The sequence below is a fragment of the Montipora foliosa genome, chromosome 4 (assembly GCF_036669935.1).
Source record: "Montipora foliosa isolate CH-2021 chromosome 4, ASM3666993v2, whole genome shotgun sequence".
In the NCBI taxonomy this organism is placed as follows: Eukaryota; Metazoa; Cnidaria; class Anthozoa; order Scleractinia; family Acroporidae; genus Montipora; species Montipora foliosa.
The window spans coordinates 46,379,056-46,403,089 of record NC_090872.1 but is presented as its reverse complement, the minus strand read 5'-3'; the positions used below and the strand labels follow the sequence as shown (position 1 = coordinate 46,403,089).

The 24,034-nt window shown below is 46.5% G+C and overlaps 3 non-coding genes and 1 pseudogene across 3 annotated transcripts; 2 read left to right on the top strand and 2 right to left on the bottom strand.

Moving 5' to 3' along the window:
• Positions 1-3,730: 3,730 nt before the first annotated feature.
• Positions 3,731-3,894, top strand: LOC138001549 (U1 spliceosomal RNA). The gene has a single exon (XR_011123235.1). It is a non-coding gene; the product is annotated as a U1 spliceosomal RNA (small nuclear RNA).
• Positions 3,895-4,934: 1,040 nt separating this feature from the next.
• Positions 4,935-5,053, bottom strand: LOC138001668 (5S ribosomal RNA). The gene has a single exon (XR_011123328.1). It is a non-coding gene; the product is annotated as a 5S ribosomal RNA (ribosomal RNA).
• Positions 5,054-10,711: 5,658 nt separating this feature from the next.
• LOC138001615 (U2 spliceosomal RNA) lies at positions 10,712-10,891 on the top strand (annotated as a pseudogene).
• Positions 10,892-18,285: 7,394 nt separating this feature from the next.
• Positions 18,286-18,404, bottom strand: LOC138001532 (5S ribosomal RNA). The gene has a single exon (XR_011123219.1). It is a non-coding gene; the product is annotated as a 5S ribosomal RNA (ribosomal RNA).
• Positions 18,405-24,034: the final 5,630 nt, after the last annotated feature.

The window sequence follows — 24,034 nt, the reverse complement described above, 5'->3', positions numbered from 1 at the left end:
CCATTCATGTGGATCTGTCATTCTTTTCCGCCCTCGTCTGATCCTTAACCGTTCTTGGGTGGAATTGAGTGGCAGATTCTTGATGGCTGAATTCTCCGATCGGGGACTCTTCTATCGTGTGGTCTGTGTCTACGCCCCGAACAGGAACCCTGAGAGGGATTCCTTCCTTGCTTCCTGTGTTGATCTTGTCGATCTCTCAGTTCCAACGGTGCTGTGTGGCGACTTTAACGCTGTTTTTGACAGGGCCCTAGGTCGTCGGGGTCTGTCGCTTACTCTCTCTACCGAGACAGCTCAGCTGCCCTTTCTCCTTTGTTCCGTGCGTGCTGCGTTGTTGACACCTGGAGGTACCTGCATCCTGATCGTGCTTCTTTCTCGTGGATGCGCTCGGACGGTGCACTTGCCTCCAGAATTGACTTCTTTGGTTGTCCGGTTCCCTGGATTTCGAGTGTCTCAGCTTGTGACCTTCTTGCGTGCCCTTACTCAGACCACTCTGCTGTCCTTATGTCTCTGTCCTTATGTCTCTATCCCAGCTCCCATCCCGCATGGCCCGGGCCGCTTGCGGCTTAATGTGGCCATATTGCGGGATGATGCTTTCGTATCCTCAGTTGAAGCCTTCTGGACCTACTGGAAATCTCGTAAAAGCTCCTTTCCCTCCCTTTAGGCTTGGTGGGATCGTGGGAAAGAACGGGTTAGGGGCATTGCCATGGAGTTCTGTGCTCAAAAGAAGAAAGCTGATCTTTCTTCACGCTCGCTGTTTACCGCCCTTGCTAATCACTTGAAGGGTCGAATCGACTCCGGCTTTGTCTCCCTTCTGGACGTATATGAAGGTGTTTTGGCCCGCATTGCTGCTCTTGATTGCCAAGATGCCGAGGGTGCCCGCTCCAGGGTACAATGGGTGGAAGAGGGCGAGGCTTCCACACGTTTCTTCCTCAGAATGGAAAAGAAGCATGGTATTAAAGAATGGGTGCCCTCCATCTTGAACCCTGACGGCATCCTGGTCTCTGACATTGATGGTATTTGCCGCTCATGGGTGTCTTTCTTTTGTACGCTGTTTACGGCTTGTCCTACTGACAGTTCTGTTCAGGATGAGCTTTTGGGAAATATCTCGTCTCATCTTCCTCCGGGTTTGGGTTCCTCTTGCGACGGCTTACTCTCAGTAGCAGAGGTCCATAAAGTCCTTGATGGCGCTGCAAAAGGTAAATCTCCAGGTTCTGATGGGCTCCCCGTTGAGTTCTATACTCGATTTTGGCATGTCTTGGGAGAAGATCAAGTGGAAGTCCTCAATGCTTCTTACCGGTCTGGGATGTTTCCGCCGTCTCTCCGCCGTGCTCTCATCATCTTAACCTTTAAAAAGGGGGATCGATCTGATCCAAAGAACTGGCGCCCGATAAGTCTCTTGAATTGCGACTATAAACTCTGTGCTAGGGCTCTTGCCGGGCGTTTACTTAATATTCTCCAACATGTGATCCATCCGGACCAGTCCTGTGGAGTCCGTGGGAGATACATTGGGGAGAACGTAGTCTTGCTTCGTGACATTGTAGATTTTTCCACCGAATCTGGTACTTTTGGTGCAATCCTCTCATTAGATCAGGAGAAGGCCTTTGACAGAGTCGAATGGAATTTCCTTTTTCGTACCCTCTCCCACCTGGGCTTTGGCCATTCTTTTATCTCATGAGTCCGGCTCTTATATTCCAGTATCTCGAGTGCTGTGCTTGTGAATGGTTATACTTCAGATCCTTTCTTCCCTTCTCGTGGTGTGCGATAGGGGTGCTCCCTCTCGCCGCTTCTTCACGTGATCTCCATCGAAGTTCTAGCCGCCAGCATTCGGACCAGGAAGGTTATCCAGGGCCTGGCACTTCCTGGAGTTGCCGAGCCCTTGCCGGTAGTTTCGCTTTACGCTGATGATACGTCGGTCATCGCCCTCTCAGATGCTGCCATTCATGAGGTTTTCCGTGAGCTTAATCTAGGCAAATGTGAGGGGCTATGGCTGGGGTCCTGGCGCGCCAGTGCAGATTCGCCTGTCGCCATCAAATGGACATCCGGAATGATAAAGATACTTGGGGTCTTCCTGGGCCATGGTGATACATCTGCCGCTAATTGGGATCCTCACATTGGTGTGGTGAAGCGTTGTCTCGACTCCTGGCGCTCCCGCGACCTCTCCTACTCCAGTAGAGCCATTGTTCTCAATGCTCTTGCCCTGTCAAGAGTTTGGTACGTGGCCTCCTTAGTACCCATGCCTCCCTCAGTTCTTTCTGAGCTGACGTCATTGACTTTTAACTTCTTTTGGGCTGGGAAAAAAGATCTTGTCGCCCGAAGGGTGCTTCATCATGCGCATGACCTCGGAGGCTTTTCTGTGGTCTCTGTCACTTTCAAGGTTCAGTCCTTACTTGTTCAGTGGTTCCGGAGAATGGTTGCGAGCCCGGGTGCTTTGGTGTCCTTACTAACCTTTTGGTGCTTTGATCGTTTCGGTCTGCTCCCTGAGACTGTTCTTGCTAAGCCGTCCGATTTTACCCTGGACATTCTCCCGCCCTTTTTTCATGCCTGCTTCAATGCGTGGGTCGCCCTAGATGGGCGCTCCTCCTCTGGTGACTTGGCTGTCGGTCCAGATTCTGCTGGTAGCCCCCTTCTAATAGCCTCCCTTACTTCCCGGTCCTGTTACCAGGTCTTGCTAAGTTTAAACCCGCCCCGGCCCCACTGTGTACAGAAGTTTCTCCCCTCCTTTGGACCGTGGGATTGGGATTGCACTTGGGGGACCCTCCATTCAATGCCTTTAGACAGGAAGGTCATTGATCTTAATTGGAAGATCGCTCACGGAGTTCTGTACACGGCAGAACGACTTGCCTCATTCGGCTACCAGTTCCAGTTAGCTTGTTTCTGTGGTGTGCAACCCGACGGGCTTGAACACCTGTTTTTTTCCTGTTCATTGGCCCAGAGTGGCATCTCCTGGATCAAGTCACTTCTTTCTAGGTCCTACCCCCAGGGCCCCTCCATAGCAGCCCGTCACATGCTTTTAGGCTTCTCGGACGCGGAACTCCGTTCCATCCCTAAAGTCTTTTCCTACATGCTTAACACTTGCAAGTTTTTCGTTTGGCTACAGAGGAATGACTACCATTTTCACTCTGGTCGCCCCAGCGCGCTCCAGCTCATCGCCTCTATCAAAGCCAGGTTGGCATTTTATCTCCCGTTGTTTGCCAAGCGCTTTTCTTCTGCAAGACGGCGCCATTTTTTCTTACCTCAGTGGGCTGCCGATGGACTGCTCGGCTCTTTCAACGACTCATGCTTTACGGTCTCTTTCCCCTGAGCCCGTCTGTACTTTTAATCTTAGTTTTTATCCTCATCATGGTCTGAAGAGTAAATCGAGCAAGGTATCTTCAGTTCGTGTCGTCTTTATGTTTTTGTACATTGCAGTCTTACCTGTCATTAGCGGGTGTAAATCAAACGAGGTGTCTCCCTTTTACAGCTACTCTGCATGTTTATTTTGTTTTTGTTTTTGTTCCCTTTTTATCTCTTTTATGAGGCGGGGTTCGACTCCCTGGCGAAGTTGGGCGGGCCAGCCCCGTTTAGGGGGTGCCCCCTCACTGTAGGCGGTCATTTTTACCTCGGTATTTTGTCTTCCCCTCTTGTCTTTCGTCCTGTATTCTTCTTCCTGTATTTCTGTCATTTTTTTCCTGTCTTTCTACTCCTGTGTTTAATGGCCTGTGGGCATTGCACCTACCGCCTAGTTACAAAAAAACTTACCTGACGCGGGAGGCACTGTGATCAGGGAGGCAGTCCTCTCAAGGTGAGGCTCTTTCATTGCACTTGGATTGGGTTGACCCTTGCGATTACCCCAAATGTGGGTAACTCGAGCGTATAATTTCTGGTAGTGGGAACCTGCGTTCGCGCTAGTCCCCGCACCCCCTCGGCAAAGGAATGGCACTAATGGGATGGTTTGTTGGTGTGATTTCAGTCAGTCAGGCAAGCATGGAAAGATGCCCTGTCGTTTACTGACGGAGCGGGACTGGACGGAACGGAGTAACCAAGGACAAGGTGAGTTTGCCGTGAATTGAAATCTCGTTGAATGTTTGAGTTATTTGGTGGATGCAGTGGGGAGCGGAACCTCACTTCATTTCTTGCATTCTTCGTTGCTGCAGAGAAATCATCAAGGCTAGATCGATCGACAAATGAAACAAGAAAGTACCGGAGGGCGGATCGAGCTCTTATCCTCTTGCATCTTTTGGAAAACGTAAGTAGATGTATGTTTGCAATGTTCGATTGCCTATCTGTAAGCGTGATAGATTTCTTATGCCTCCCTTGTACTATGTTGCCTTCTGGCGATCCGGCGTGCATTGAGTAACATGAGAAGTGGCCAGGGCAGTTGGCGTTACATTTCTGTGGCCAACACGCACATTGTCGTTTCTCTGTGTTATGAATTAATTGAATTGTTATCGCGAAAGTAAATGTATTATACTCAGGAAGGATAGTGATTTATTTTCTGAATAATGTTGTTCACCCTTTGAACAAATGGGGCCTGACTACTGTCCGTGTTGAACAGAGAACAGTAAAAATGTCAACTCCACCAAGTCACGTTTTCGCTAGATCAATTGTATAATTTTCTAGCCGTCATTGTATACACATGTTCCCCACTAACTGGTTTGTCTTTTCATCCAATGCATAACAGTGCGTCAATTTCTCACTTGCCTTGTCCTGTTCTTTGCTCAGACGAAAAGATAGCTTTGATGTCATAAACGTTGGTTTGATAAGATCTCGCGCGCACGCGCTCCCTCGGGAATACAAGTTCACCTTTCCCTTGTGAACTATTTTGTTTTTGTTGCATTTCTCATTTTTGACATTTACTTGACATGTTGTGTTTTAGAAAAGCTGTATTGGAACTTTCTTTGGTGGGGAGAACTGAGATGCTTTGAGATGATGAAGTGGATAGAACGAAAAAGGGAAGCCTACAACACGGGGTATTCCCAGGCGGTCTCCCATCCAAGTACTAACCCCGCCCGACAGGGCTTAACTTCGGTGATCGGACGAGAACCGGTGTTTTCCCTGTGGTATGGTCGTAGACAAGTAATTTGCCGTGAAAATTTACTCTTTTATAAGGGGAAAGTCAAAAAGAGGTCGGAGGAAACACCATGTGGATTTGTCCTCTTGCCGCCAATGCAAATGCCATGCAGTGCTGGTGGCTGTGGCTGCCTGCCGTCCGTCCATCCACTGTACAAGTAGACAGTCGTTGTGTGCGCCGGCCTCGCTTTCAGGTTGGCTTTGTAGATTCCCTACCTTGGACGGATTATAATCAGACCACCATATCTCGCGACCAGGAGACTAGTAGCACTCCGTCTTTTTGGCCGATGTTTTGTGGGATCTCCCAGGGCGAGGCCCTACCATTTTGGTAGTAGGTTTTGCGTCCTTGTGCCTATCCCTTCTATTGCGATTTATGGATACCAATACACGTGTTAATTGGGGCGACGCCCCTACCGATCATGTTTCTGAAGATGTTGTTTTGCCCGTTGTGAATCCTTTCTCTGATGTTTTCGCCGCCTCATCGAATACTGTTGCTTCATATGCTGGTGTCACTGCTGGGTCAGGTGACCCTGTTCCGCCTGTTAGTCAGCTCCCTGTTCACAATCGTTTTATTCCATCTGCATTTGAGAGAGAAAATTTTCATGTAGATAACCGCTTGCCAGAGAGACTGTGTTCTGCCTTCTTTCCAAAGCCCGATGGTGATTTCCCCCTAAAGGATCTTTTTACCGACATGCAGACTTGCGAGATCCCTACAACTGCTGTTTGCTGCGTGCAGTGCACTTCTCCGAATCAAGTATGTGTCACGTTTACGAAAGAGGATTACCGCAATACCTTTCTTCGAGCTTCATCGTTGGTGCCTCGCTTTCACTGCTCCGGTGCTCCTACGTCTTCTGCTGCCCCCCGTACTGTTTATGTTGCTGTTTTTGGTGCCCCTTATGAGCTTCCGGATACTGCTCTTCAAACGCGTCTTGCACACTTTGGCTCTGTGAAGTTTGCTCGCCGCAGTAAGCATCAGAACTATCCTGCGGTGGACAATGGAACTCGAGTTTTTGGTATGGTCTTGACTAAGTCTATTCCTTCGTTTCTGCCCTTTGGCCGGTTTCAAGTCCGTGTTCGTTATCAAGGCCAGACGCCTACTTGCCGGAAGTGCAACCTCCCTGACCATATTGCAAAAGACTGCCCTAATACTTTCTGTTTTAACAGCGAGCGCATTGGTCATGTGTATCATGATTGTCTTGAAGATGACTTTTGCTCTGTGTGCCGTGACCAGGGCCATAGGGCCATTGATTGTGAGCATTCATGGCACCGTCGTCCTTGGTCCTACCGTGACGCTGATAACCCGGATGATCGTCCTCCCCAGCCAACTTCTGACCTTCAACCTGCTGTTCAGCCCCCTAATCAACCTTCACAGCCCTCCAGCCACCTGTCTTCATCCTGTTCTTTGCAATCTTCGTCGCAGTCTTCCTCTTTGCACTCGGCCCCTTCACAGATGCAATCTTCCCCTCCACTTTCTTCTGACCTTTCTCAGTCACAGAGTATTTTGGCTTCCTATGCGCCCTCCAATCCAGCTTTGGTAGAAGCTGCCTCTGTTGCCGAAGTGGCCTACGCTACGGATGTTGCCGACCATCCACCTGACTTCCTTCCCGACTACCCTGATGACAACTCTAATCCTGATAATGTCCTTGCTCCCTACGGTGACCCTGTTCCTGATGCTGCTCCTGATCCTGATGTTGACCTTGTTTCCGACGATGATTCTACTCACAATGCTGATCCTGACCTTGATCCTGACGCTGAACTGCCTTCACAGACCTCGCGCTCGCTGTTTTCTGACCCTTGTGTTTCTGTTAAATCTGGCCATCCTCTCATTGTTTCCGATGATTCTGACTTAAAAGATGATTGTGCCCCTTCGCCTGACCCTTTCCTGTCTCGCACGCTGGGACGGGCCGTCAAGAGAGGATCGAACCAGGCGCCTGCTAATGTCATTCCAACCAATGTACCTATTCGTAAGTCAACGAATCCTTCGCGTGTGCCCACTAAAAAAAGCCGTCCATCATGACCTCTTTATTTAATTTAATCTCAATTAATTCACGTGGTTCTAATCAGGCTACCCGGAAAGCTTTACTTGACTATGTTCGTTTTGGTTTCGGTATTATTTGCATTCAGGAGACTTTAATATCTGATCCTGTTGCCTTTAATTCCCTGGTTGCTGACTGGAGTGGGCCGTCTTTTTGGTCCCCTGCTGTTGGTAAACATTTCGGTGTTATTGTTTTGATTTCCGATCGTTTTGATGGTCAAGTTTTATCTTGGCGTAGAGATCATGATGGACGTGTCCTTAGTTTACTTGTTGAATATAATAATCGTAAGTTTAATATTATCAATGTTTATGCTCCCACCCTTTTGACTGACCGGAAAGTGTTTTTCGAGAATTTGCATGCCTTTTGCCTCCCTGCTGATTTTACTATTATTGCTGGTGATTTCAATTGCTATGAATCTGATTTGGATAAGTTTGGTGATAACGTTTCTATTGCAAAATATCTTTCTGATTTTCGTCGTTCACTTTACCTTGAAGATGCTTGGCGTAAATTGCATCCCCGTGTCCGAGCGTGTTCTTGGTTTAATTCTAATTTCTCCATTGGCTCGCGCATTGACGAATTCTTTGTTTCCCGAAATTTATTCCCTTTAGTCCAGTCTTGTGACATTTCTCCTTGCGCCTTTTCTGATCATAATTTTGTTAAGCTTTCTTTAAAATTAGATTCTAATTATATGCGTGGTCCGGGCTTATGGAAATTTAATTCCTCCCTTTTGAATGATAGCGAATTTTGTCATTCGTTTGATGCTAAGATTCACGAGCTTTCCGATTGTGTTGACTATTTTCCGTCAGTCAAATGTTGGTGGGACTTTTTAAAGGACTCTATTCGCTCGGAAATTATTTCCTTTGCTAGGAATAAACGTAGAAGTCTCTCGCATGAGCGCATCCTTATTACTAATGCAATAATTGGTCTCAAGCGCCGTCTTGTCTGTGGCGACCTTTCGGTCGCCCCTGAAATTTCTCGGCTCGAATCTGAACTGAAGGCTCTTACCTTGCGTGTTTTAGAAGGTTCTAAAATCCGTTCGCTCGTCCAGTGGCTTGAAGAGGGCGAGAAGCCTTCACGCTTCTTCCTCAAGTTAGAACGTGAGCGCTTAGGCCGTAATAACGTTTCTTCTATTTTGAATGACAATGACATTGAAGTTTTCACTCGGGAGGAGATTGAACGTGCACACGTGCGCTTTTATTCAAATCTTTTCTCGCAGGAGTTTATTGATCCTGTGTGTAAACAATCCTGCTTTTATTCCATTCCTTCGTCGCTTTCTCCTCCTCTGCGCAACTCATGCGAGGGACTTTTAACTTTAGATGAATTGACCGCTTCGTTAAAGAGCCTTAGCCTAGGAAGGTCACCTGGTTCTGATGGTCTGTCTGTTGAATTTTATTTGCGTTTTTGGGACATTTTGGTCCCCCTTTAACTTTCAGTCGCAAACCAGTGTTTTTCCGCGACTCTGAACTTTCGGATACTATGAAGGGAAGCGTTACTCTCCTTATTTATAAGAAACATGGGGGATTTTAAGCAAACTGGAGGCCCATTTCTTTGCTCAATGTGGATTATAAGATTATCTCTAAAGCCATGACAATTCGTCTTTCTTCGGTTATGCATCACATAGTTTCTCCTGATCAATCTTGTTCTGTTCCGGGTCGTTCAATCTTTTCTAATGTAACGTTGTTGCGCGATGTTCTTAGCCACATTGAGCAAACAAATGAGTCTGCTATTTTGATTAGTTTAGATCAGGAAAAGGCCTTCGACCGAGTCGATCGTGTTTTCCTTCTAGAGCTGCTCAATGTTTACGGTTTTGGTTCTGATTTTTGTCGCTGGATTAGTACCTTTTATAATGGTGCTTGCATGCGTATCATCCTTAACGATTGGCTTACTGAGAGTATCCCCCTCGAACGGGGCATCCGTCAGGGGGATCCTCTCTCTCCTCTACTTTATGTTTTATGTGTAGAAGTTCTTGCTAATCTAATCCGTAGATCTCCTGAGATTGAGGGGTTTCTGCTTCCTGGTGCAAGGGGTTTGCAGGCCAAGGTTCGCCTTTATGCTGATGACACTACTGCTGTTTTGAAAGACCTTTTCTCTCTAAATAAACTTTTTGATTGCGTTAGTGTTTACAAACGTGGTTCTGGAGCTAAGCTAAACAAGTCGAAAACGGAGGCCATGTGGCTCGGTGCTTGGCGCTCTCGAACTGACGAACCCCTTGGACTTACTTGGGTTAAGAAAATGAAAATTCTTGGGGTCTTTTTTGGTACTATCTCTGTTGACAATGATAACTGGCAACCTAAGCTAAACAAATTAGAGAAGTCCCTCAATCTTTGGAGATCTCGTTCTCTGTCCTTCCTAGGCAAGGCTCTCCTTATTAACACCTTAGGGTTAAGTAAGCTAATGTATCTTGCTAGGGTTTTGCTTCCCCCTACCTGGGTCCTCTCCCATATCAATAATTTCATCTGGCCTTTTCTTTGGGGCTGTAAAATTGAGACGATTGCTCGTAATACTTTATATTTAAGTGCTGCGCAAGGGGGTATAGGTATTATTAACTTTAGTGTTAAGTGCCTTGCCTTGCAGTTAGCAGAGATGGCTTTTACTTTGGACTCGCCTTACGATTCTAGTTTATATCTTTATAAATATTTTGTTGGTCGACCTTTGTCTTCCCTTCGCCCCCAGTGGATTTGTTTGCGTGATAATTTTCCCCCTTCTGCTTTCTTTCTGTCTCCTTTTTACGCCTGCTGCCTCGAAACTCTTTTGTCCGTTGGTAGTTGCGACCTAATTTCTAAGCGTTTATATTTGAAACTACTTTCCTCGAATTCCTCCTCCCCTATCTTGCATAGAGTTTGGACCCAGGTTTGTGGCTCTTCTTTTTCACTCAATGATCATTGGTCTCTCGTTCGAAATTCTTTTACTGAAAATCCTAAAAATGATCTCTTGTGGTTAAATGCTCTTCGCGGTGTTAAAGTTCGTGATTCCCTTGCTAATTGGGGATACATTAACTTGGCTTTCTGTGCTTCTTGCCCTAGACGAGAGACTATCGATCATTGTTTTTTGCATTGCCCTCGGGTTAAGCGGGTTTGGTCCCGTTTTTCCCCAATTTTAGATCGTGTGCTCGGCTTTCAGCTTACCTTAAATGTCCCTTTTGTGTTCTTTTTTATTTGGCCCCCTCTCGTTAAGAAGAGGGCTCGCATTGCACGTCACATTATCAAGACAATTCTCTACGGTGTTTGGGTTTTTCGCAATAACGCCACCTTTTATAACGGTAAAGAAGATCATCGAGTTATTATCCGTTTTGTTTCTGATGATCTTTGTAGTCGAATTAAGCTAGATCACTTTCGCCTTTCAGACAGTCGCTTTTCTTCTTTGTGGTCTCTCCCAGGCTTTTGCACCGTAGAGAATGGTCTTCCTAGCATTACTATTTAGGCGTACACTTAATTCTCGTTTTGCTTTGTCTGTGCACTGTTTGCGGTGCCCATAATCCGGGGCTCTCTTTAAGGAACTTGCACTGTTCTTGGACTTTATCGTTAGGGCGCCTGGCCCTTACGGCTACCTGCTTACTCCGGCTTTGTAACTCTGTAGACTTTTTTGTATTCCTGAATATGTAATAGCTCTATTTTTATTTGTGAATAAACGCTCTTTTGACAAAAAAAAAAAATCTCTTCTTATCAGCTTAATATCTGATACGCTGCTCATCGAGCAGCTCATATATTAAACTGATTTTTGGAACTGGGCCGTGGAAAAGAGGCTTGCCTCGTCCCGGCCACGGGTTGCCTCGGTATAGCACTACCTTCGAGTGCGGCTCACTTCCCTCCAGGGAAGAAATAAACAATTGAAAGTAAAACAACTGACTGACAGACAGACTAACTGACCAGCTTCCACCTTCTCTTGTCTTCCCTAGGAAGGAGCGAGTCACCAGCCTGCCTTACCGGTTCTGGGACGACAAGAAGTCACCACAAGCTATGTGCAGAGCAGTTGCGTTTTGCGGTCCATGGAGAGGCTGAAAAAGTTCATAGGAGGAGATGGGTGTCGTTTTTGTGTTCGTGTGGCTAGCCTGTGCTTTTCGTGTATCACCTTCTCTCAAGTCAACTCTTCGAAATGTATGCGTTCGTCCTGGCTCCGGTCATAAAACGTAGGAGACATTGATATGATGACACAGTATAAATCAATGCCTCAACCTCATGTTCTCGTCAAATTGCCATTCATTAGCTAATTCTCTTCATTAAGACTCCTTGTTAGAGTTTGTGTAGATTCAAGACATTCATACAGTCTGGAAACAGGAGAGAACAATAGTACATACCACACAAGTGAATGATGCTTTCCGTACACTCTCATTGGCTAGCTCGGAGGTGAATGGCATGTTTCTCTTGGGACTTACGATGGTACCATTCAGGTTTCTCTGGGTGTTTTGGGGGGGCTGAGGAGAGGGTTGTGGATCCCTCTCCTAGCCCGGTTTCTGTCAGTGTTTCGGGGGCCTCCACCGGTTAGGTGGGTGTGCCTCAGGAGAAGGTTTCCTCCCCGTCCTTTTCTTCTCTTTCGGGGTCTGTACTATCTGACTCGGGTGACGATGCTCCGGCCTCTTTGGTGGACGCTAGACCTGTTAGGTCTAAAATTCCAGTCAAAGGTGGACGTAGTGGTTCGGGGGGGGGGGGGTTCCATCCCCCTCTTGTGTCAAGAGAAGAGACTGTCAGTATGGTTGAGTGGTTGAAGGCAGCTCTTCCTTCATCCACGGACGATCTTGTCATTTCAGGGCAGGCTGGGAGCTCTTCCCAGCCTTCGCATGGTTTTACCGCACCTCTTCCTCCCCAGGTCAGTTCTTGTAGTTCTGGCTCGGGGATGGCCCTCCGTCCGTCCTCACGCTCCCGGTCTCGTTCCGGGGACGAGAACCTCCTCTTAGCCCGGATCCTCATAGGTCCCGTCGTCGTGCTCCTTCGCCTAGCCCTGCTAGGCGCCGTTAATTTAGCCGTTGTCTCGCCACCATTTAGTTTTTGTTATGGGTTTGTCACTACTTTTTTGTTATATTATGGCTCTCACTGTAATTTCTGTAAACGTTAATGGGTTGAGAGATGGTGACAAGCCTCTTGGGTTTCTCCAGTGGCTGTCCCATCTCTCTCCTTCAGTAGTTTGTCTACAGGAGACCCACGCAGTCTCAAATAATGATCTTCTTTCCTGGTTTTCTCGGTTTGGTTATTTGTGTGCTGGTTCTTTTGGTACCAATCACTCTCGTGGTGTGGTTGTTTTGTATCGTTCGGTTTTGGAGTGTAAGTCTGTGGTTTGCGAGTTTGATGGTCGTTTTGTTTTGGTTGAGTTTTCTCTTCGTGGTTCTGTTTTTCGGGTTGCCTCTATCTATGCTCCTAACCGTAATCCTGATCGTGACGCTTTTTTGGTTCGCTGTGTTGACTCTATTGATCCTGCTGTTCCTACTCTTTTGTGCGGCGATTTCAACACGGTCCTGGACCGTGTTCGGGATTGCCGTGGGTTTTGTCTTTTTGATGTCTCTCGTGAAAGTTCTGTTTTGTTGTCGGCTATGTTTTCGGATTGTTGTGTGGTGGATATTTGGCGTAAAAGGCACCCAAATGATTCTGCTTTCACCTGGTTCCAGTCTTCTCAGCCAGGAGGAGTGTTTTGCGGCTCTTCAGGGCATGGCCCGTGGTAAAGCTCCTGGTTGTGATGGCCTTCCCATGGAATTTTATTTAAAATTTTGGCATGTTTTGGGTTTGGATTTGGTTTGTGTTTTGAATTCTGCTTTTGGTTTGGGCTCTTTGTCTCGCTCTCAGCGCCGAGGTATCATTACTTTATCGTTTAAGAAAGGGAATCGTCTTGATCTCAAAAACTGGCGTCCAATCTCCCTGTTGAATGTCGATTATAAAATTGCTTCTCGGTCTATTGCTGCTCGTCTTCTTAAAGTTATTCATTTGGTTGTTGATAAGGATCAGTCTTGTGGTGTTCCATGCCGTTTCATTGGGGAAAATGTTCCTTTTCTTCGGGATGTAGTTGATTTTTGCTCTTCTTCTGGTACTCCTGCTGCTCTTCTCTCTCTCGATCAAGAAAAGGCATTTGACAGAGCTGATTGGGCGTTCCTTCGTTCTACGTTATATGCTATGGGTTTTGGGCAGTCATTTGTTGGGTGCGTTAATTTATTTTACCATCATGTGAGTAGTTGTGTTAATGTTAATGGTCATATTTCTAACTCTTTTAAGTTATCTCGTGGGGTGAGGCAGGGATGTCCCCTGTCCCCCCTCCTTTATGTTTTAGTTGCCGAGGTACTTGCATGTAATATTCGTCCTAGTGGTTTAATCTCTGGCTTGTCTCTTCCTGGTTCTTCGTCTTCTTTGCCTGTTGTTTCTGCCTATGCTGATGACACTACGCTGGTTGTTTCTGCTGTTCCTGGTATTTTGGCTGTGTTTGATGTTTATTCTTTGTATGAGAGGGGGTCTGGGGCTAAATTGAATTATGGTAAATGTGAAGGTTTGTGGTTAGGTGGTTGGAATGGGCGCACTGACTCACCGGTGAACATTACTTGGTCGTCGGTGAAGTTGAAGGTGTTGGGGGTTTTTCTGGGTCTGGGCAATCTGGAGGAGGGCAATCTGGAGGAGGACAATTGGAGGCCGCGTATCACCGTGGTTGAGAATGCTTTGAACTCTTGGCGTCAGCGATCGTTATCCTATAAGGGCAAGGCATGTGTTATCAATGCCTTGGCCCTTTCCCGTGTGTGGTACGTGGCCTCTCTAATCCATGTTCCCCGGTGGGTCAGTGTCGAATTAAATACGTTAATTTTTAAATGTTTTTGGAGCGGTAAGCGGGACTTGGTCGCTCGTCGTGTTGTGGTTCAGCCTTCTTGTTTGGGTGGTTTCTCTGTTGTGGATTTTCAGTGTAAGGTTATGGCTCTTCATGTTCAGTGGGTTTGTCGTTTTGTTTCTTCTCCGTCTTCTTGGGTCTCTTTCATGGTTTTTTGGTTTTCTTCTCGGCTTGCCTCTCCTCCGCATCTCGTTTTTTCTGCTCCGCTTTGTTTTTCGCCGGATTCTCTGCCTCCGTTTTATCGTTCTCTGTTGACTGCTTGGCGGGCGTGTAAAGTATCCCTTACTGCGTCTTCTTTGGGTATTGGTTCGGGTATTGAGTTTTGTCCTGTTTCTACTATGACCACGAAATCTGCTTATTTGTTTCTTTTGTCCGAGAATGCTGTTTCTCCTCATTGTGAGGAGAAGTTCTTTCCTTTGTTTGGTTCTTTTTATTGGTCTTCTACGTGGTGTCAGCTTTTCTTTTTTGATTTGGATCGTCCAGTTATTGATTTGTGCTGGAAAATTTCTCACGGGGTCCTTTACACGGCCGAGAGGCTTGCTGGTTTTGGGTATGCTCTATCAACTGCTTGTTTTTGTTCTGCTCCTGTCGAGTCTCTTTCCCATTTGTTCTTTCACTGTCCTCTGGCTGTCAGTGTTTTGTCGTGGCTTCAATCTCTGATGTTCTTGGCTTCTCCTTTTTGTCCTTCTATCTTGGTTCGTCATGCGCTTTTTGGTTTCTCGGCTGATGAGTTGTCTGTGGTTCCGCGGGTTTTTGTTTATATGTTGAATGTCTGCAAGTTTTGTATTTGGGGGGCTCGGAATGATTTTCGTTTTAGGGGTGTTCGTCACTCGGCTGTGGATGTTATGGAGGGTGTGAAGTCTCGGGTTCGGTTTAATCTTCCGTTGTTTTTCTGTCGTTTCCGGTGTGACCGCCGTCGTCGTTATTTTGTCCGTCAGAGGGGTGGTCGTGGTGTGGTGGCGTTGTTACATAATGATGCTCTGTTTGTTCATATTTAGGTACTGGTTTTGTGTTGCGTGTGCGTGTCCTGGCCTTTTTTCAGGGGTGAACCAACGTCTTGGCTTTGGGTAGGTCGGTTGACAGGTGGCCTTTTGTGGGTCGCTTTTCACCCTTCTGCTGGGTCGTGCTTGTTTTGGTTTGTCCAGTTGTTTTTGAGTCTTTTTTGTCGTTTTGTCGAATTGTCATTTAGGAGTGTAAGTCAGGAAAGGCATCTCCTAGATGCAATTCCTTGTTTGTGTGTTTGTCTTTTGTTATTTGTTGGTAGGGGAGGGGTTTGATTCCCCGGCGAAGTTGGCGTGGTTGTGCACCCCCGTTTGAGGTGAACCGTTGTGTTTGACGGATTCGTCGTTATGTCTGGCAGCCATTGCACTCACCCTACCGGGGGGCCAGCCATTCGCCTTAAACATAAAACACTTACCTGAACGCGGGTTTGGCTGTAAAAAGTCAAACAGTGCACAGTAAGCTCTCATTTTTGCTGGGAGACGTTCCATTTGGAGTGTGGCCTGGACCTTTTCTTTTCATTTTTGGAGTGTGGTTTCATTATTCATATTTTGGAGTGTGGTAAGGTCTTTGTTGTAGTTTTTTCTTTGTCTCTTTGGTTTTCTTTTATTTTTTCGGTGACCCTCCCGAGGACTAATGCTCCGCATTCTGCGGTAACCCGGGGTAAGCCGAGTCTTTTTGTTTTCATTTTTCTCGCTTTCAGGGCTCTTTGAGCCCGATTTTTGGTTGATCCTTCATTTAGTACGTCATTGGAGTGTCTTTTTGGTTCTCTTGAGTGGTTTTGTCTTATTTTTGTGGTGGTTTTTCTTGGATTTTCTAGTGTGGTATTAAATTACTAAAATTTTTTGGCTTGAGCTTTGAGCTTTTTTGTTCAAGGTCATTTTTCTGGCTATTCGAGTGTTACATTAAGGTGAACTTTATTACTACAATTTTTTGTGATCGCTTACTCTTTAAGTGAGCGACCATTTAGTGTGTTATTGAGTATTTTTCTTCCGTATTAGTGTGGCTTAAATTGTATTATATTGTATTTTAATAATTGAGTGATATTTTTCTGGAATATTAGTGTGAAACATCAAAACGATAATTATTAATTAGCATTAGTCCTTTAGCAGCTGCTTAAGGTTTACTCTTAGTTTACTGTTAAAAAGATTCCTACTGTTACTTATAAAAGGATTCATTTATAAAAGAATATATTTAAACATTTAGTTATTTATTCATAATGGTTCCGCGCAACACGCGCACTTTAATCATTAAGTCTGGCTTCCCCGCTGGGACTTCCCATGCCGGGGTTGCCAGCACCATAGCTAACTCCCTGGCTGGTCTGGTGGATTCAATCCAGGTCTGTCCAGGGGGAATTATCCGCATTTCGTTCATAGACCCATCTCATAAAAAGACCTATGAGGATGCCGGGTCCATACTTTTTGGTGATGTCCGCTGTGCGATCATCTCTTCAGCTCCAGTCACGTTAGTCATGTTGTATCTGTTCCCTTTTGAGGGCAGTAATGATAAAGTCAAAGAGGCTTTCAAATTTTTTGGTGACGTAAGGGAAGTTAAGCACCAGCAATGGACTAATGTCCCTGGTGTCTATACTGGTAATCGTACTCGTACTGGTATGAAATCCCCAGGAGTATCAAAATTGATGGCATGTGGTATAGGGGGCAGCCCCTGGTGTGTGACATCTGCAATGACAACCATAAGGCTGCCGATTGCCCTTTAAAGGGTAAATGTCGTCGGTGTCACGAGGCTGGGCATTTTGTTCGCCAATGCCCTAACCCAGTCTGGTACGTGCCGGGTAACCCGGCCACTGACGCCGATAGCGAAAATGAAAATGATGATGATAATGATGTTATTGATAAGGTTACTGGTGCTGAAGTTGCGCCTGCGGCTGCCCCTGTTGTTGTGTCTGCTGCTGCTGAGCCAGCAGTTGTCCCGGAGCTTGTATCTGCTGGGAATCCGCCTGAGCCTGGATCTGCTGATGCTATTGAGGAAATGAGTGTCGATGTTCGAGATAACGAGCTCGACGAAGTAGTAAGCCAGTGGGTCAGGGGGGGGGGGGGGCTAAGGAGAGGGCTCTGGATCCCTCTCCTAGCCCGGGTTCTGTCAGTGTTTTGGGGGCCTCCACGGGTCAGATGGGTGTGCCTCAGGAGGAGGTTTCCTCCCCGTCTTTTTCTCCCCTTTCAGGGTCTGTATTATCTGACCCGCGTGATGATGCTCCGGCCTCTTTGGTGGACGCTAGACCTGTTAGGTCTAACATTCCCGTCAAAGTTGGACGTAGTGGTTTGGGGGGGTTACATCCCCCTCTTGTGTCAAGAGAAGAGACTGTCGGTATGGTTGAGAGGTTGAAGGCAGCTCTTCCGTCATCCACGGACGATCTCATTGTTTCGGGGCAGGCTGGGAGCTCTTCCCAGCCTTCGCATGGTTTTACCGTACCTCTTCCTCCCCGGGTCAGTTCTTGTAGTTCTGGCCCGGGGATGACCCTTCGTCCGTCCTCTTGTTCCCGGTCTCGTTCCGGGGACAAGAGGCTTCCTCTTAGCCCGGATCCTCATAGGTCCCGTCGTCGTGCTCCTTCTCCTAGCCCTGCTAGGCGCCGTTAATTTAGCTGTTGTCTCGCCACCATTTAGTTTTTGTTATGGGTTTCTCTCTACTTTTTTGTTATATTATGGCTCTTACTGTAATTTCTGTAAACGTTAATGGTTTGAGAGATGGTGACAAGCGTCTTGGGTTTCTCCAGTGGCTGTCCCATCTCTCTCCCTCGGTAGTTTGTCTACAGGAGACCCACGCAGTCTCTAATGATTATCTTCTTTCTTGGTTTTCCCGGTTTGGTTATTTGTGTGCTGGTTCTTTTGGTACCAATCACTCTCGTGGCATGGTTGTTTTGTATCGTTCGGTTTTGGAGTGTAAGTCTGTGGTTTGCGAGTTTGATGGTCGTTTTGTTTTGGTTGAGTTTTCTCTTCGTGGTTCTGTTTTCCGAGTTGCTTCTATTTATGCTCCTAACCGTAATCCTGATCGTGACTCTATTTTGGTTCCCTGTGTTGACTCTATTGATCCTGCTGTTCCTACTCTTTTGTGCGGCGATTTCAACACGGTCCTGGACCGTGTTTGGGATTGCCGTGGGTCTTGTCCTTTTGATGTCTCTCGCGAAAGTTCTGTTTTGTTGTCGGCTATGTTTTCGGATTGTTGTGTGGTGTGGATATTTGGCATGAAAGGCACCCAAATGATTCTGCTTTCACCTGGTTCCGGCCCGATGGGACTCTTGCATCCCGCATTGACCTCATCGGTTGTCCGTTTGCTTGGGTGCCTTATGTGTTTTCTTGACGTGTTGTGTTTTAAAAAAGCTGTATTGGAACTTTCTTTGGTGGGGGGAACTGAGATTCTTTGAGATGATGAAGTGGATAGAACGAAAAAGGGAAGCCTACAACACGGGGTATTCCCAGGCGGTCTCCCATCCAAGTACTAACCCCGCCCTACAGGGCTTAACTTCGGTGATCGGACGAGAACCGGTGTTTTCCCTGTGGTATGGTCGTAGACAAGTAATTTGCCGTGAAAATTTACTCTTTTATAAGGGGAAAGTCAAAAAGAGGTCGGAGGAAACACCATGTGGATTTGTCCTCTTGCCGTCAATGCAAATACCATGCAGTGCTGGTGGCTGTGGCTGCCTGCCGTCCGTCCATCCACTGTACAAGTAGACAATCGTTGTGTGCGCCGGCCTCGCTTTCAGGTTGGCTTTGTAGATTCCCTACTTGGGACGGATTATAATCAGACCACCATATCTCGCGACCAGGAGACTAGCAGCACTCTGTCTACTGCGAGCATGTTATGGCATCGCTTCTCGGCCTTTTGGCTAAGATACGCGTGTGTTGGTGAGCTCTGTGCTTAACTTCGCACGAGCTATCTATGCCCTATTGGATCTGCGATTTTTCAAATGTTTTGAGGGCGTAACATTTCAAGTTTTTCTGAGTGAGAGTTTTTTCGCGTTTTTTTACAAGCTCTAGTGTGTTTTTTCGGAGCTTTTCCAGTCACGCGTGTTTAGCACGATTGACTGTCCATGGTGGCGAGGAATCGAAATGCCTTCGTTCCTAAAACATCCGTACGTCTGGTTGTGGAGAGCGATATGGAGGTGGATGCGCTATCCATAATTCGATCGCTACCACAATGTTAAGGCAAAATCACCGGCGTCGTTCCCCTATTTGGCAGATGTTGCTTTGATATTACTGTGAGATTGGTAGAGAGCGCTACACGACTGGCTTCAACTGGCTTTGATTATGAATCGACAATCAGGCCTTTGCGACTACTGGGGGCGAAAACAATCCATGTGTCCATATTCTTGCCTGTGGAATATCCAGATGTGGATCTCATTAATTTGCTTAAGGGATATGGCCAACTAAAATCGGAAAATTTGAGAAGATTATTCTACACAGAGCCGGGCTTCACACATATCGAGCGTGGCATTCGTGTTGCAGAGTTCACAAAAATCGACAAGGATATGCCACGAAAACTGGTCATTGGTGGAGTCGAGCTACATTTCAAATATACGGGTCAACCGATGGCTTGTTACCGATGTGGATCGAACAAACATCTAGTTCAAGCATGTCCCAAACCGCTAAGGAACCGAACCGACAACAATGCCACCACAAGCCAAAACTCAGAGACAATCGTCGCAGACATGGACACTGCAGAAAGCCCCGAATCACAGGAAAACACCAACAGTACAACGCAGGACTCTCCAGCCACCGAAACTCCCAGCTACGCCGCAATAACGCAGAGTGAAGTTACCGAAGGATATCGCAAGCGCCGACCTCACTCGCCACCAGCAGATGACAACCTAACCGCCTAATAACCAACAACCTCCGAGAAAACGCCTACTTTCCTGCAAGCTTTTCTTCAGGCCTTAAAGGAAAAGGGAATGAATCGTACGAAACTGATGCAGAAAGTGGACGGCGATCATTTCTATTCTCTGAGATCCCTTTACTTACAACATGAATTGGGAGACATCACAAAAATTGATTCTCGCGCGCTGGGCCGCCTAAATGTGAATACCAAGAAACAGGAAAAGTGGCGCACCTTGTTAGGAGTCATCCTGCAAGATGGATACGCCCATCTGCTCACTGGATACGAGGAGATACATAAGGCACAACCAGACTTATTTTGAATGTTAACCTTATGTTTATCGATTATTTTGCATTGTCACTCGCGTGTCGCGATTCAGTTTAATTAGTTTTTTTCCCTTATTCATCATCATGGGGGTCTCTTTAGCATCCATTAATGTCAACGGCATCGCCGAACGACCCAAACGAGTCAAGGTTTTTGAATATTTGAGATCCCATCATTTCGATTTATTTTTCTTACAAGAAACACACCTCGCTGACACCTTTTCCGGCGAGGCTTGGGAGATGGATTGGGGAGGCCATTGCGCGTGGTCTCCAGGTTCAAACCGATTGGTGGGAGTAGCTGTGCTTGTTCACCCGAACAGCTCAGTGAAAATTGCCGATTTTAAAACCGATCTAGCAGGCCGAATAGTCACCGCGAAGCTAGAATTCGAAAATCGGGAGTTCCAAATTATGAACGTGTACGTGCCGAATCGCCATGCAGAACACGAATCATTTTTTGACACCCTCTGGTGCTTCACATCTCCCAACCTAGACAATGTAGTCCTTGGGGATTTTAATTGCGTTCCTAATATCCAGCTGGACAAATGGGGAGGCGATGACAGCTTTGGAGACAGAGCTGTCACACAACTCCATGCGTTCACGGATTCCTTAAATTTAGAAGATTTTTACCTTGTCAATTCCCCTACTGGGCGTTTGTTTACGTGGTTCAACGGCCCTCACAGTGTAGGCTGTAGGCTGGACCGGTTTTATACTCCGAAAGCCTGGAGACCACGCATCAGCGATTTTAAATGCAACTATTCGCATACTCAGACCACCATATAATTAGCCGTAAAATTACACTCGGAAATTCAAACCCGAGAGGACGTGGCGTCTGGAAATTAAACACTCGGCTGTTAAAATCTGAAACTTTCTGTTCAGCTGTCAATAATTTCTTGCCAGTCTGGAAAGATCACCAGCCGGCCTTCACAGATCTACGGATCTGGTGGAACGCCGGAAAATTACAACTCAAAGAAATCGCCATCTCGCACAGCATTCAACAAAGCCGTGAGAAAAGACGAGAAAGATCAAATTTAGAACACGAGTTCCGGCTTATAACAGCTCGCGGTACTTCAAACACCGCCGCCGATCACGTTCGCCTTGCTGAGATCAAAGATCTCCTCAAAACAATCGATGATTGCGCCGTAGAAGGGGCTATGATCCGTAGCAAAGAGCAATGGATCGAGATGGGAGAAAAACCTACTAGATATTTCTTCCAACTCGAAAATAAGCGTCAGTCACGGAATGCAATTTCTGAACTACGTGTAAACAACACCTCAATCAAGACCGATAAAAATATTCTCCGGGAATGAAGAGATTTTTACGAAAATCTCTACACCGCCGAACCTGTCGACTTGGAAAGCCAAGACTGGCTATTAGACCAATTAGACCAGTTTCTAACTAGCAACGATCAGGCTATTTATGAAGGCGAACTCACACTCGCTGAGTGTTTTGAAGCGGCTTCACAAATGTCAACAAATAATTCTCCGGGGAGCGATGGCTTACCGGTCGAATTTTATCGCCGTTTCTGGGAATTGTTAGGACCTGATTTGGTAGAAATACTAAATTATTCCTTTCAACATGGCTCTTTGTCGGAGACCCAACGCCGAGGGATCATTCGTCTCTTATATAAGAAAGAAGATCCGTTTGAGCTTAAGAACTGGCGACCTATTTCCTTACTAAACACTGATTACAAGATCTGTACAAAAGTGTTAGCAAATAGATTACGTCATGTTCTGCCACGGATCATAAACAAAGACTAAACTTGCGGTATTCCGGACCGTAGTATTTACGAGAATCTCTTTTTACTACGGGACACTATCGACTACGTCAAACATAAAGAACTATCGGCCGTAATTATTAGTCTGGATCAGGAAAAGGCTTTTGACCGAGTTAACCACTGGTTTCTACAACACGTGTTAACCCGTTTCAATTTCGGGCCTCACTTCCGACGCTGGGTTGATGTGGTTTATAACGACATTACCTCTAACGTCATTAACAATGGCTGGCTCTCCTTGCCTTTTCGCCTCGGACGAAGCGTTCGGCAAGGTTGCCCACTATCACCACTACTGTACTGCTTGGTAATTGATACCTTAGGTCAAGTGATTCGCCGGGACGAAACAATCCAGGGAATTCAAATCCCCGGTTCAAACCAACAACAAAGTAAAGTGTCACAGTACGCTGATGACACGACGCTAATTTTAGCTAACGATTATTCCATCACACAATGTTTTCACATTGTCAACATCTTCGAAAAGGGATCCGGTTTGCACCTCAATGCAACAAAAACCGAGGGCTTGTGGATTGGCAGATCAGCCGGTCGGCCAACCGGCCCTGTAAACATCACATGGGTAACAGACAAGCTTAAAATCCTTGGTTTGTATTTTGGTAACGAAAACCTAGATCACACTAACTGGGATAATCGCTTATCTAAATTGGTGAATCGCCTTGACCTTTGGAAACAATGCACTTTATCGCTACGCGGTAAAGTGCTAATTACCAACATTCTGGGCGCCTCGGGACTCTGGTACACAGCTTCAGTTTACCCGATGCCCGAATGGGTTCACACAAGAGTTAATAAAGCGATCTATGACTTCTTGTGGAACAGCAAGACAGAACTGGTGGCGAGGTCGACATGTCAGCTCCCCTTAGCTCAAGGAGGCCTGGCAGTTGTTAACCCGCAAGAGAAGGCCCGGGCCCTAAAATTGCATTGGGTTCCCTGTAAAGGGGACCAAACTTGCGACTCTAAGTGGGTCTATTTCGCTAGATTCTGGATTGGCTTAGCCTTGAGTCGTACGACTAAAAGCTGGTCTTTCCTGAGGTCAAACTCTGTACCGAAATACATCGGGGGTCATCCCCCTTTGTATTATCAACACATCCTCACAGCGGTTGACCACCTTAATCTAGATCTAACCCTGCTACCAGACTATACCGTTAAAACCTTCTACAAGAAACTCGTGAATCCCTCACCCTGGCGATTGCCTTGCACATTCGCCTGGGAGGGGAACTTGTCTATCACTTTACCCTGGCACAGTATCTGGCCGAGTATATATGGTGGCCTGAGTACTAATTGGGAAGCCGATATTGCGTGGCGCTTGGCCCATGAAGGTATTAAAACTCGAGCGTTCCTGAAACGGTGGCGCCGGCTCCGAGTTAGCGAGCGTTGCGCTACCTGTGGCCTTACCGAATCCTTCTCTGACGCCTTCTGCGAATGCACTATTGCACCCCAGGTGTGGGCGTCGGTGTTTCAAATCGTCCATCCTTTCTATTCTAACGTTTTTACTCTTAAGTCCAGCTATAGTTTTTTTCGGACATGGCCTCTCCCAGGAGGACCAGTCCTCCAAAGCGAACTTAATTTCTAGGTTTTTGTTTAATATTACTCTTAACGAAATCTCGGCGGCGCGGAACCTTCGTACTTTCAAACAGAAGGGTACGCCCGCCCAGGCTGTAATCAATGAAATGAAAACAAGGATACGTACACGTCTCTCCGTGGCGTACTCCTATTATCCCCCCAATGAATTCCTAAAAACTTGGGCCCATATGAGCATACTGTGTAGCGTAGACAATGATAAGCTACGCTTAATCATTTAGGCAGGGACACGGAGGGTGGCGGCTGAGCCCGGGGACCGAGCCCTGCAGGGGCGGGCTCCCAGGCCCCCGGATGCGACCGCTCGATCGCTCCCTTACCCTGTTCTGCCTTTTCAAACACAAAACGCCAAAATTAATAACATTACAATCAAAATAAAATTTAGTAATTTAATAAGCAAAAATAGGACATCAGCTTACACAAACAATTGTATATAGTTTTTTCTAAATTACGAAGTCGCTTTCAATAATATTTCTCAGCATTTTTGGCATTCTGGAGTGTAAATCAAACGAGGTGTCTCCAGAATGCCTTTGCTTTTATTAGTAATAGGATTTGCCAACAATTATATTGTACTTTAGCCTCGTTTCCATTCAAATTTTATATTTCAACTTTACTATTGTCAATTAAGGGCGACAGCGGAGCTTCCT